This window comes from Carassius gibelio, chromosome A8 (assembly GCF_023724105.1).
Source record: "Carassius gibelio isolate Cgi1373 ecotype wild population from Czech Republic chromosome A8, carGib1.2-hapl.c, whole genome shotgun sequence".
NCBI classification, from domain to species: Eukaryota; Metazoa; Chordata; class Actinopteri; order Cypriniformes; family Cyprinidae; genus Carassius; species Carassius gibelio.
In genome coordinates, this window is record NC_068378.1 from 13,159,033 (window position 1) to 13,170,838 (window position 11,806).

The following is an 11,806-nucleotide window of genomic DNA, read 5'->3' on the forward strand; positions in this document are numbered from 1 at the left end:
ATATACAGTATAAACAAATATCATATAATAAAACATAAGCTAAATAATATATATATATATATATATATATATATAATGTTTTTTTTTTCTGGTTCCTCCTGGTTTCAGGTTTTGAGAAAGCCACTGTCAATTTAAACATAAATAAATTCAATAGAACTGAAAAACTGTAAATGCTTTATAGCTCTATAAAAATGCAATAAAGCCACAAAAAGGCAGTGCAGTTTTTGCATTGCACGTCTTAGTTAGGCTCCTACCCTTGAGTCAGGCGTGTGTCCCTGTGAGAGGCCTCCTCAGCCCTGTGTCCCTATCATCTGTCATCATCATACTCAAAATTCTTTCACCTGCACCCTAATCCCTTATTATTTACCTGAGAGCCAGGATGACAGACATCTCTCTCTCACTCTCACTCTCTTTCACAATCATATCATTTCACTCTTCCCTATTTACATTTTTGCAATGGTGATTAATTTGAAGCACATAACACAAATTGGAGAGAAATTCCTCAGGTGACAGACAGTAAGGGGTCTTGATCTGGGTGGAAGCCAAATGGAATAATTTGCTAAGAAGTTTTAGGGGGCTTGTTATGGGTGTCACACTGCTGTAGTCTCTCAAAATGACAATGTCTGACTTTTTTTGCATTCTTCATCTTTATTATTATGTGAACCTTTGACCTTTTGAGGTTAAAAATAACTATTTATACCTACTCATGGGAGAGAGCTTCATAGGTATTCAAAGAGTCTATTAATAATGCACAATGCGTTTTGTCAGCTGCCAGTAAACCACAGATCAGGAGCAAAAATGTGAGGCCACGGAGAAGAATTCCTCATCATTGATTCACTGGCAATTTCCCAGCATTGATTTCCCTTTGTTACCACCTTCCCATCTGAGACATTCTGAATAATTGATAAGAAAACAATATTCTCAGCCTGAAGCTGAAGCCTGTTACACATGACAACTTGATCCCGGGTGGTTTTGCTACAACCCCTGCTAGATCTCTAGACAGCCACAATTTTGGAGGCATAGTTTAGGTTTTAGGGACCAAGAAAATAGTTTTCTCTGTTAACATTCTGTTCACAATTTCCAATGTTTTCTAAGTTTGTGTTGTCGTACCAATTTTTTTAATAACTTTTTGATTGTATGGTGAAAAAGAACACATTTCTGGCTGTGCAAATGCCTGTGCATTTGATTTTTCACCTTTTTCTCCAAATTGTTTTGAAGATTACCTTGTTGTTTAATTCCACTTAATGCATTTGTAGCATGATGTTGATTCCCACAAAACTATTTCTCAGTTTTCTAGTAAAAGCAGAAATCAAGGTTACACAGAGGTCCTTTAAATAGAAGTAATGCAATAAATGTTAAGTATAGCCGCAAATAAATATTGTTACCAGAAGACTGTTTACAAAAAGAAATACAGAAGTTTCATTAGTAGCACACATTTTAAAGTGAAATTCTTTCAATGAAATATATGTTTCAATTCAGGTAAATTGGGACATATTTACCTTTGTTTATCAATGTTATTTTCAGTAGTGCAGTTACATTAAATTCCACAATGTGATATTTTTAAGCAGCTACTTTAAAGCAAAGTAATACACTAAGAACATAACACCCTGACACAAACTCTCCATGGCTTGAGGTTTCAGGGGTGCATTGACTGTGAAGTTTCTGAAAACAAACATCAGACACTGGGTACTGAAGAAATCTCCCCTTACATATGGTTTGCGTTTCTCGAAATCTCTCAATGCTATCCTCCAGTCCTTCTCACACAGAGACATTCTCAGATGGTCGGAACGAAAGGATCGGAAATCCAGTCTTAGACTGCGAGGACTGGGACACTGGACAATATGTGTCGAGTCAAGCCATTCTCTTATTAAAATGCTGAGTGCATGTTGCTTTTGGAATTTTTCAAATGCTATATTTAGGGGAAGTTGTTACGGTGGGAATTATAGGAGCAGTCGATGGAGGAGGACAGAATGCCATCTGTGTAAACACACAAGAGCTTAGCATGGCTAGCTGCAGGCGATGCTCTTAATGGCCAACGCTAACTCTACTTTGTTGAAAACGAAGGTTAGCAGAGATGCTAGGTTAGCATTAGGACCCAGTGCAAATCTCTGAGAAGCATCATCTCCAGAAAAACTAATACAATTTATAAAAAAGGGGTATTTTCTTATGTCTCTACTGTGTGTGTGAAATGCTGATAAAACTGAGGCCTGGCTGAACATAAAACTAACATTGTAAATCTGGCTGCTTTTCATACAGATTCATTTCATGTTGATGTCCAAAATCTTGTTTCTGTGCTTCATATATTTTAGTGTTGACTGCTCTTTCTGTCCTAGAACAAATATCCTGCTATTAGGGATGTCAAATTTCGATTATTTCCATGATCGATCGTCGTTTAAATTAACGATCAATTAATCGATTAATCGTTAACCATAATACTGCAAAATGCGTCTATTGTAGGCACGCAGTCAGCGGTATGACAGGATGTGCAAAAGCCACACACACACACAAAACGCTTTCTCACTTGAATTAAAGAGGTTTTAGTCTGAATAAAATGCTAGTAGCAGGATTATAAAATGAATAGATGCGATTATGATCATTTGATAAAATGAAGAGAGCGCGCCATACTTTTGAGGTCATTTTACTTTGTTGACAGTTTCCAATCCCGCACGGAGAACGCTGAACGCGCCTCTTTAAATGGTTTTGTGGTGCTCGTTGTTGTATTTTAAAGCACAATTGCAATGTTTTCAACTGACATTATTGTATAAAATTATCCGAAATGTGGAGCGCTTGTGACTGCGCTGCACATTAAGTGAACTACATCGGCGCTGCTGCACCAAAACACAGTTGCTCACATTAATTTGATCCTGCTGGATTCTGTCCTAGAAAATGTCAGATTTTTAAAAATCCGGCATACAGCGCATTAGATCGTGACAGTGCATGCGTGCAGACGAGGATGAGCGAGCGCGGCTTTGGCTAGATTTATTTGGAGGTTATTGCTCATGTCTCATTCGGCACAAATCGAAATGTTTCCATATTCGCAATGTATTTGAATGTTAAACTATTATTTATAATGTAAACTAGGCTTGTACTTAACACGCATTCGCATATAGACGGAAAAGATGATCCTCTTATATGAGCAAAAACGTCCTTGGCATAACAGCAGAGTGGACCGGTATACTACGGTCTATTTAAACTGACCAGTGTAACCTTTTAATGTTTAGTTGACATTTTATTTTGATAATGAACAGACTGCGATGTAAGTTTGAATCGCTAGAATATACGTGTGCAGCAGGCTCCGGGGCGATCGAAACAGCTGAGACATTAAAAATATATATAGCTATATTTTCCGCAAAAGTGTTTACTTTCATTTGTGCACACTCACAATAAAAACAGAAGATTTGTGCTCTTGTAAAATAAAGCAAACAAACAGAATGCGTTGTCATCCTTTTTTTTTTTTTTTTTTGTGAATTTATGGAGCGCCCACACTTCTGTTTTAAATCCGTTAATCTTAATTAGCCTATTTAAGTCGGATATATTTCGCATAGCCGATGTAAAAAAAAAAACATGAAAACAAATTGTTATTTTTATTTTGGGCCTATTACTTAGTAGGCTATACATTTTCCTTAAAGCATCCCATTTTGTCCCAGGGCTTAGAACCTGTGCCCTAGTCAGGTCCATGCAGAAACTTGTGAACGATGCTCGGCGTCACCGTTTAGTGACAGCAGTGAATGCTCCAGGAATGTGTCGGTCACAGCGCCTATTAATCGCTGTTTTGAATCCAGCAATTATTTATTTAGAAATGATAAGATCTGATTATGACAAGTGTGGTATAAAAGCTTTGTTTATTAGAGGAATAATAGGTTAACTGGAAAATGTTAGCTCGCGACCATGCTTTTGGACCCCATAGTCTTCATTTACGCGGCTTTGTTCTGGTTTGCCGGTTGGTCACGAATTTCCACAAATTCAGTAGGCTATATTTAGGCATTGTTTCTTTTCCTAAATCTTCATAGTCTAACCCTCTAATTTCCCAGGTTTATTTTATTATCTTTCGCTTTTAATAACTGTTTTCGCATCTCTTACTGTGGTAAACATGGGAAGGGAAATTAAAGATTTCATGAATTAAGAATTCGTTCGATTTATTAATTTGTTCCCTTATTTCACTTAAATCATGGGTTATTTAGGGAACAAAAATTAATAAAACATGGACAATTGCCACATTAATAATTCGTAGGAATGAATTAACAAGTTGTAGGAATGAATAGACTACCTGTCCTGTCACTGTGTCCCGCAGCCCTGCAAAGCGCACGATATAAAACAGTTATCTGATTAAATGATTAGTAACTACATTTCTATTGCTTTTAATGTTGAAGAACTTTTATGTTGTTTCTATTTTAATGTACTTTAAAGTTTAAATCACATTAAAAGCTTAATTTGTACATTGTGAATGAATGATGATGCTTTTATATATCGTCACCGTCACTCACAGCCGCTCGCACGTGTTGAGTGCGCATGAGCCGCACGCAGCCCAACATTGAATCGGTTAACCGACCATCGATAGCCTTAATCGATTGCATCTCTTATCGACAATTAATCGATCATCGATTAATCGTTGACATCCCTACCTGCTATGAATGTCTTTTCTTCGACATTTTTATTGTGAATGTCAACTACATAGTTTTATTGTTACCATTTTTTGACAGGCCTTCCTCCAGCCTAATCTGATGACAATAGAGAGATTTCAATCTTGCAATGCAATATCATCCAAAAATATGGTGCAAACATATATTTCATGCACATCTGTCCTCAGACAAGCCACCTTTTAGCATCATGTAATTTTGTTGGAATGGTATTTTATTTTTTTATTTTTTATTTTTATTTTTTTTTCACTAGAGTAACTTAACATCGTATTGAGAGGAGGTCACAGCATATACTCAAATAATTGCATGCGGACATCCATGCACTGCCCAAAGAGTTAAAAACTCCAACTTTTCCATTTGCTACTGATTTATGCATATCCTTTATTTAGCTGTCACAACATCTCACAGCATGCAATAAATTCTCATTCTTGTTCGACTTGTTTTTCCATATCAGCAAAGCACCTTCTCCTGCAGGGCCAGACAGCTGTGATTTCTGTCATTTACAGCTCTATATCACCATCCACAATGTTAAACCACAGCTGTGAAAACACATCTGAAATAAACTTGAATAGATTGAGTAGATTACATTGTATAATAGTACAAAGTACAATAGTTATATAATTCAGTATTTTATTAATATTATTAATTATACATTTGATTGTATCATTAGTATTCTCTCTATATATAATTAGAATATTTATAATAGTGAATAATTCATAGCTACATAATCACAGATATATAATATAAATTTTAATTTATATTAATATTACTGCAAATTAATATTAAATTTTAAGTGTAATGTAAAATGATTTTAAATAATTTGTAGATAAAACTAAAACAATATAATATAATATAATATAATATAATATAATATAATATAATATAATATATAAATACATTTTACAAATGTTGTAAGTATTTATATAACTATATAGTGTTAGTTCAGATTTCAGGTCTTAAGCATTATCAGTAATTATAAATCAGTTTAATTTAGCAGAAACATGCATGGTATCCTTCCGCTGACAATCTGAACTTTGACCCAAAGAGGGGTGAGTCCCTGACTAATTGAATTATGCTTTTAATCACACACACTGCTTGCAAATATTGTGTTGAACTTCTGCCCCTCTTGAATCATCACTAACTTTGCTGTGTATCCATGAAATAAGTGGATTTTGCATTGACCTTTCCTGCAGAGTAAGATATGTCATCTAGACTTTGAAATATCATGAGAAATTAACAAGGAACACATCTGTCTGACTGTTTATCTGTATATCTTTTAACCTTTTTTGCTTTAACTTTGCCTCCTTGTGGTTCTGTAGCAAACTGCAAATTAATCCTTCCAGATGTTGTATGTACTAAGAAAAGTGACAGGACCTCTGTGTTCCAGTCAAACATGTGCAAGTATTTCTACACTACCGTCATCCACCTGTTTGATCCGTACCTTAAGTGATTTCCCCTATCTGTTCTTTATAAGGAGCCCAAGAATGTATTTCTGACTCAGCTGTGTCCTCATGGACATACGTCTGTTTTATTAAGAAATCAGAGTTGAGATTTCCACATCAGTGGGAGGGACTAAGGGACATAGACTGACACAGTAAAGGCCATGACTTCTTGAGCCTTGGTCAGGGCCATGGTCTTGTCACTTATTGCATTGCCATCATTTAGCCTCCAGAAAAGCCCCATTGAAAAACAGGAGACTGGCGTTCATCTTGGGTTTATGAGGAGCCTTTAACAACTCACACATCATACTGGGAGAAACAGTATTGGGAGAAATGGAAGATGGTTCTGTGTAATCCAATTGAAAGCATGACTCTTACCGCATCTTTACTCTTGCCATGATCATTTGTCAGTTGCGTGGAAATTCTCCACACATCTGAAGGCCTTTCATTATCACATTTCTCGCCGTTCTTATGAACCTTTTGCCAAGTGGCTTTCCCAGTCTTAAGGCCCCTTCCACAGAGATCTTCAGGGAGCCAATTAAATGGCAGTGCACTTTCTTTATTAAAGACCTAAAACATCCTAGCCTGTGAGAGACTGACAAGCCTAATGTGCAGGGAGCTATATAGTTGAAATAAAATTCATACATATTTACTGAGATATTCAAAGTGGCATAAAAATGATTTCATCCATTGGCATCGCGAAGAAACCGAGCAATTAAGCAGAAGGGAAAATGTATTTGTATTCCACATACGGTTCCATGAACGATTGCGCTCAAAACCAAAAGAACTGGGAGATTTACGGCGACCACTGACCCTGAGTGCACAGGGTAGAAAGCCTCAGGAGAACCCGACTCAGGCTTCTTGCCAAACACTTTAAGATTTAAAGAGGTGATGAGGAAACTATCCAGATGAGAAAGGAACACATTGGTAGGAGCACAATACCCTTTCTCTTCCCTCCTAATGCACATACACGAGCAGAAACCCTTCAAGCCACCGACCCGCTCTCTTCCCGGCTGGCCGTGTTGGGCCCGTCCCATGGGGGTTAGGGTAGCTGTGGAGGTGAGGTGTTACTTGCTGGCCACTTTGCCGGTGTTGAGGATTATAGAGATTGGAAAATGAACGGGAAGGTTGTTTTCACTACGGGACATTAACCACCACAGGAAGCTGCCAGAGCCTCCATTTAGGAATGGAAATAAAGAATTTGTCAGAGTAATCGGAAGGTAATTAGGTGAAGCGGAGCAGCCAGACCAGAAGAACGTAGGTTGCCCCCCTTGCTCTATGAGGTGTCAGCTGCTAGCTGTCTCAGCTTGCCAGAAGTCTTAACCCACAATAGCAGGGTTCGAGAATCTGTGGTGGACCTGCCGGCTCACCACTCTGCGGAAACGCAGTTCTGTTGTGCCAAACAACATGACATGATCACAAAGATCCTGGAAATGTAGTTTTAACCTAGTTTATTCTCAGGCAGGAAACAGTCGTGCTCATAGTCAATGCATCATTTGGATTCTCAGCTGCTAATTGGCCTGCTGTTGAGTGTGACATCATTTAGGATAATAGATATGGAGAATGCTGTGGTCCTGTCCATTCTGAAAGTTGGAATTTTCCGCACATTTGCTGTTGTTATTTGATCTTGTTGATGTTCAACTTTTTTTGTTGTTAGTCATGATAAATATTGTCAGTCTTTTAAAAACACAACATGTGCCAACCATATTCCTGAATTTATCAAATGAAAAATGTATTAGTTTGTCTCCAACAGAAGAGAATCTTAAAGTTTTCCTGCAAATTTCTTCCAAAACAACACTTATGTGTTTTAATGTTTAAAAGCAAAAATTAAAGACAGTAATGAATATTATACTGCAAAAACTGTAAAAAAAATTAAAAAAAAAAAAAAAAAATTATAATATATATATTATTAATATTTGTTGTTCTGTTGTTTTTTCATTTTAAAATACAATAGTATTGTTGCTGTAATTATATTTATATTTATTTATTTTGGTTTGTGAAGTTTGTATAATTTAATCAAATAAAACTATAATAATAATAATTTATTGATTTATTTACTTGTATAGTCATATTGAATATGTTCCACAAAAACAATAGTAAAAATGTTCAGGGGGAAAAAATATAATAATAATAAATTCTATAGATTTCATATAATTAGGGACTTTTTGACCAGTTATTTGTATTGCGGCATGACCAGATCAAGCTCTCAGTCATTCTACCAGCTAACATTGATTTTAATTCATTTGAAAGAAAATCATTACTTTTATTATGAAACTAATACTACAAAAACAAAATCCCACACTCATTAAAATGCTGTGACACCACCAAAGGTCAAAGGTTGATTCGGTCAGGTGCAAAGGTTAACTTGCATTACACAGCTGTTGGCATTCACCGTTACTTCACCTGAAGTGAGGATAGTTATGGGTCATGCAGGCCTGGTTAAACTTGGTCTGGCTGAGTTATGAGCAGTACAGTCCAAAGGGGTTTGAATTGTCTCAGGCATGCACCTGAGCTCACCTGACCCTTCTTGACTGAGATATTACTGCTCCAGGCTGTTGCTCTGCACAAACACCCCTCCCACTCTTTCTTTTTCTCCAGCTCTTTTTTTGCTGTCAGCAGATTAGCCTGTAAATGGGGAGCTTTCAAGCTTTCATGCAAGATCACAGGTGCTTATTTAGAAAAATACTATTTTGCCTTTCCATAATTTCATGTTACAGTATTACCAGATCTTATCAAAAGCCGCCATCTTATTCCTGAAGTTGTGTAACTTAATGACAGATGTTTTGCCTTGCTTCTCACACAACAGCATGCACACAGACCCGCTTGGGGGTGAGAGGAACAGTTCTTCTGTAGGATCTTGATCTGTTTTTGACTGGAAAGCATGGCAAGGTTGAGTGTTGCATAATTCTGAACAGTTTCTTCAGCAGAGAGCTTGTTCCTTTTGCAGATTATTTGGCTTGAGCGGTATAACAGTGCTTGTCATGTCATAATGCAAAAATACATTTTCAGATCTATTTTAAACGCATTTGAAAATTAAGCATAAAATAAATGACTAATATAGATTTTAATACATTTACATAAGTTACATAAATTTTAGTTACTTATAATCCCTCCTATTTTTTTTATACATTATTCATTCCAAATGTATTTATTATTAATTATATTACCCAAAATGTATTTTAAGATCAGAAAAGTATTTTCTTTCCCATTCAAAGTACATTATATTTTTGTATTATATATGATATATGCATGTTTTTTTTACTGATGAAGAAGGGTTTGTTTTTTGTTTGTTTTTTTGTTTTTGCAGTGCATGCAACATTTAATGCCATGCCTATATATACATTTTCGACTTTCTCAAATTTATGAAGACCTGCAGATACTCCAACGCTATCTTTAGCGTTCCATAAGTCATTACTGAAACGGAAACGGATGACTGGGAACGCTGGCGGGTCTGGCTGCCGCTCCTCTCTCCGGTTTTATTTGATTTTAACGTTTATTGGACTATTCTGAGTGTTAAAGAGAGTTTTTTGAGCTCTGGAAGTTCCCTCTTAATATACACTTAATTGCTATGTGGAAATATGTTTTAATCTTCGGCTTGTTGTTGTTATTTTTTAACCATATCTGCTGGAATAAACTCTTCTGTTGCCGGGATCGATACACGTTATCATCATAGACAGTAAAAGAAATGGACGCAGCGACCCCATTGGAACTCAATTGAGACAAGTGAAGCCCATTTTTAGCGTTTTTTAGCACTTCCGTTTCTGACGCGCAGACTCAAACGAAGCTTGACGACGTCAGCAACCTGTCGGACAGATGTAAATCTTCTAAGTGGCTGTGCGTGCAAACTGCCATCGTTAATCTTGCAGAGACGGCGAGCTTGAGCAGGGAGTTCTTTGGCGTGAGTGAGCAGGAGTAAGTATTCTGATTAATTATTTTGTATAGTATTTTAAAATGTAACGCCAGTACGCCATATTAAGTTAATTGCCTGCGGGCTTCTCCTCCTGTCTGTACGGTAATGTGACAGAGAGACGAGTGGTTATGACGCAATCGTTAGCCTATTTTTAACAAAAACTGTTTATACAGGGCCATAATGTAACATAGAAGGTAATGGAGCCCTTTATACATTGTCGTGTATCTTTAGAAATAAATAATGGACAAACGGAGTCTTTAAACGCCTCGGATGTAAAGTTATTCGCTGTCAAAGTGACGCCAAAATGAATGGGAGTCAATGGGAATGCTAACGCAAGTGAAGTTCTGCTAAAAGATGGCAGCCCCCACCCGACTTCAACTTCCGGTCGAGTTCCTTGCCCCCTGGTTATCACAAGATTGCCGTTGGTGTGGATCCTTCCTTCATCGATTTAAGGTACACTGCTTGCAATCTGCTGAGCCTAAAAAGGAACTTTTATTTAACGAAGGACAGCTATGATCTTTGCCGTAATGTCGGAATTCTACGACCACCACGTTACATACATCGAAAAGGTTACATACAAGCTTATCCATGACGCGTCAGACTGCTTCTCTGTGCCGGTATTTCAACGTAAAACCAACAGACTTCGGTGCAGTGGGGTGGATGTTAACAATCTGTTAGAGCTTAAACGCATGGAGCTTTCTCCATCACTCCCTATGCCACCATGCCTAGTGAAATCGGCTCTTTTTAACGCACGCTCTGTTAACAATAAGGCGCTGTTGTTATCAGATATTATCATCGAAAACAAACTGGACTTGGTCTGTTTGACGGAAACATGGCATAGACAATCTGATGGGCTTGTGCTAAATGAACTTACTCCATCTGGCTTTGGATTGTTCGATTCCCCGCGACTCTCTGGCAGGGGTGGGGGATTTATTGTGTTGTATAATCAACCATTCACTCTAAGTCCTGTGGTCACTCCTCAGTTTAATTCATTTGAATGTCTTGTGCTGAGTGTCTCTGCGCCCATCTCGACTGTCATAGCTGTAGTCTACAGACCTCCTAAGACTGCCGAACACTTTTTAACTGAATTTGCTGATTTTCTGTCTATGTTGTGTCTTAAGTTTGAAAGAACTCTTATCCTAGGGGACTTTAACATCCACATGGACAAAAAAGACTGTGTAATGACTAAGGACTTTGTGTCTTTGGAATGTTTTGATTTGAAGCAACATGTGGATTGCTCCACACATATTAAGGGACACACCTTAGATCTGGTTATTTCTCATGGATCATTCTTATCGCAGTTTTCTGTCACAGATTTAGGATTGTCTGACCATTTTGCTATTCTTTTTAGTATGGAACTGTCGCATACTAACATTTATCCTTTCCGTACTGTTAATTATCGCAATTGGAAATCCATTGATCTCAATGACTTCTCTGCTTTTATTGAATCCTCCTTAAGTGGCGTTACTTTATCAGACCCTCTGGAGGTAAACATCTCTCTGTTAAATACTGTTCTTTTGTCTGGTTTGGACTTATTTGCACCGATGAAATCCCGGTCTGTGGCTTTTGTACGATCTGCTCCCTGGTATAATGGTGAGCTGCGCTCTAGGAAGGCAGCGGGTCGTAAGCTGGAGAGTAATTGGCGTACCTCTGGCCTGAATGTTCATTATCAAGCTTGGAAAGGCCACTTAATTGAATATAAGGCAGAGATTGTATCTGTCAGATCTCAGTATTTCTCTCAGATAATTGATAATAATCAAAATAACCCACAAAAATTGTTTCATACCATTAACAAACTGTTCAAAGGTAACCGCTCCTCT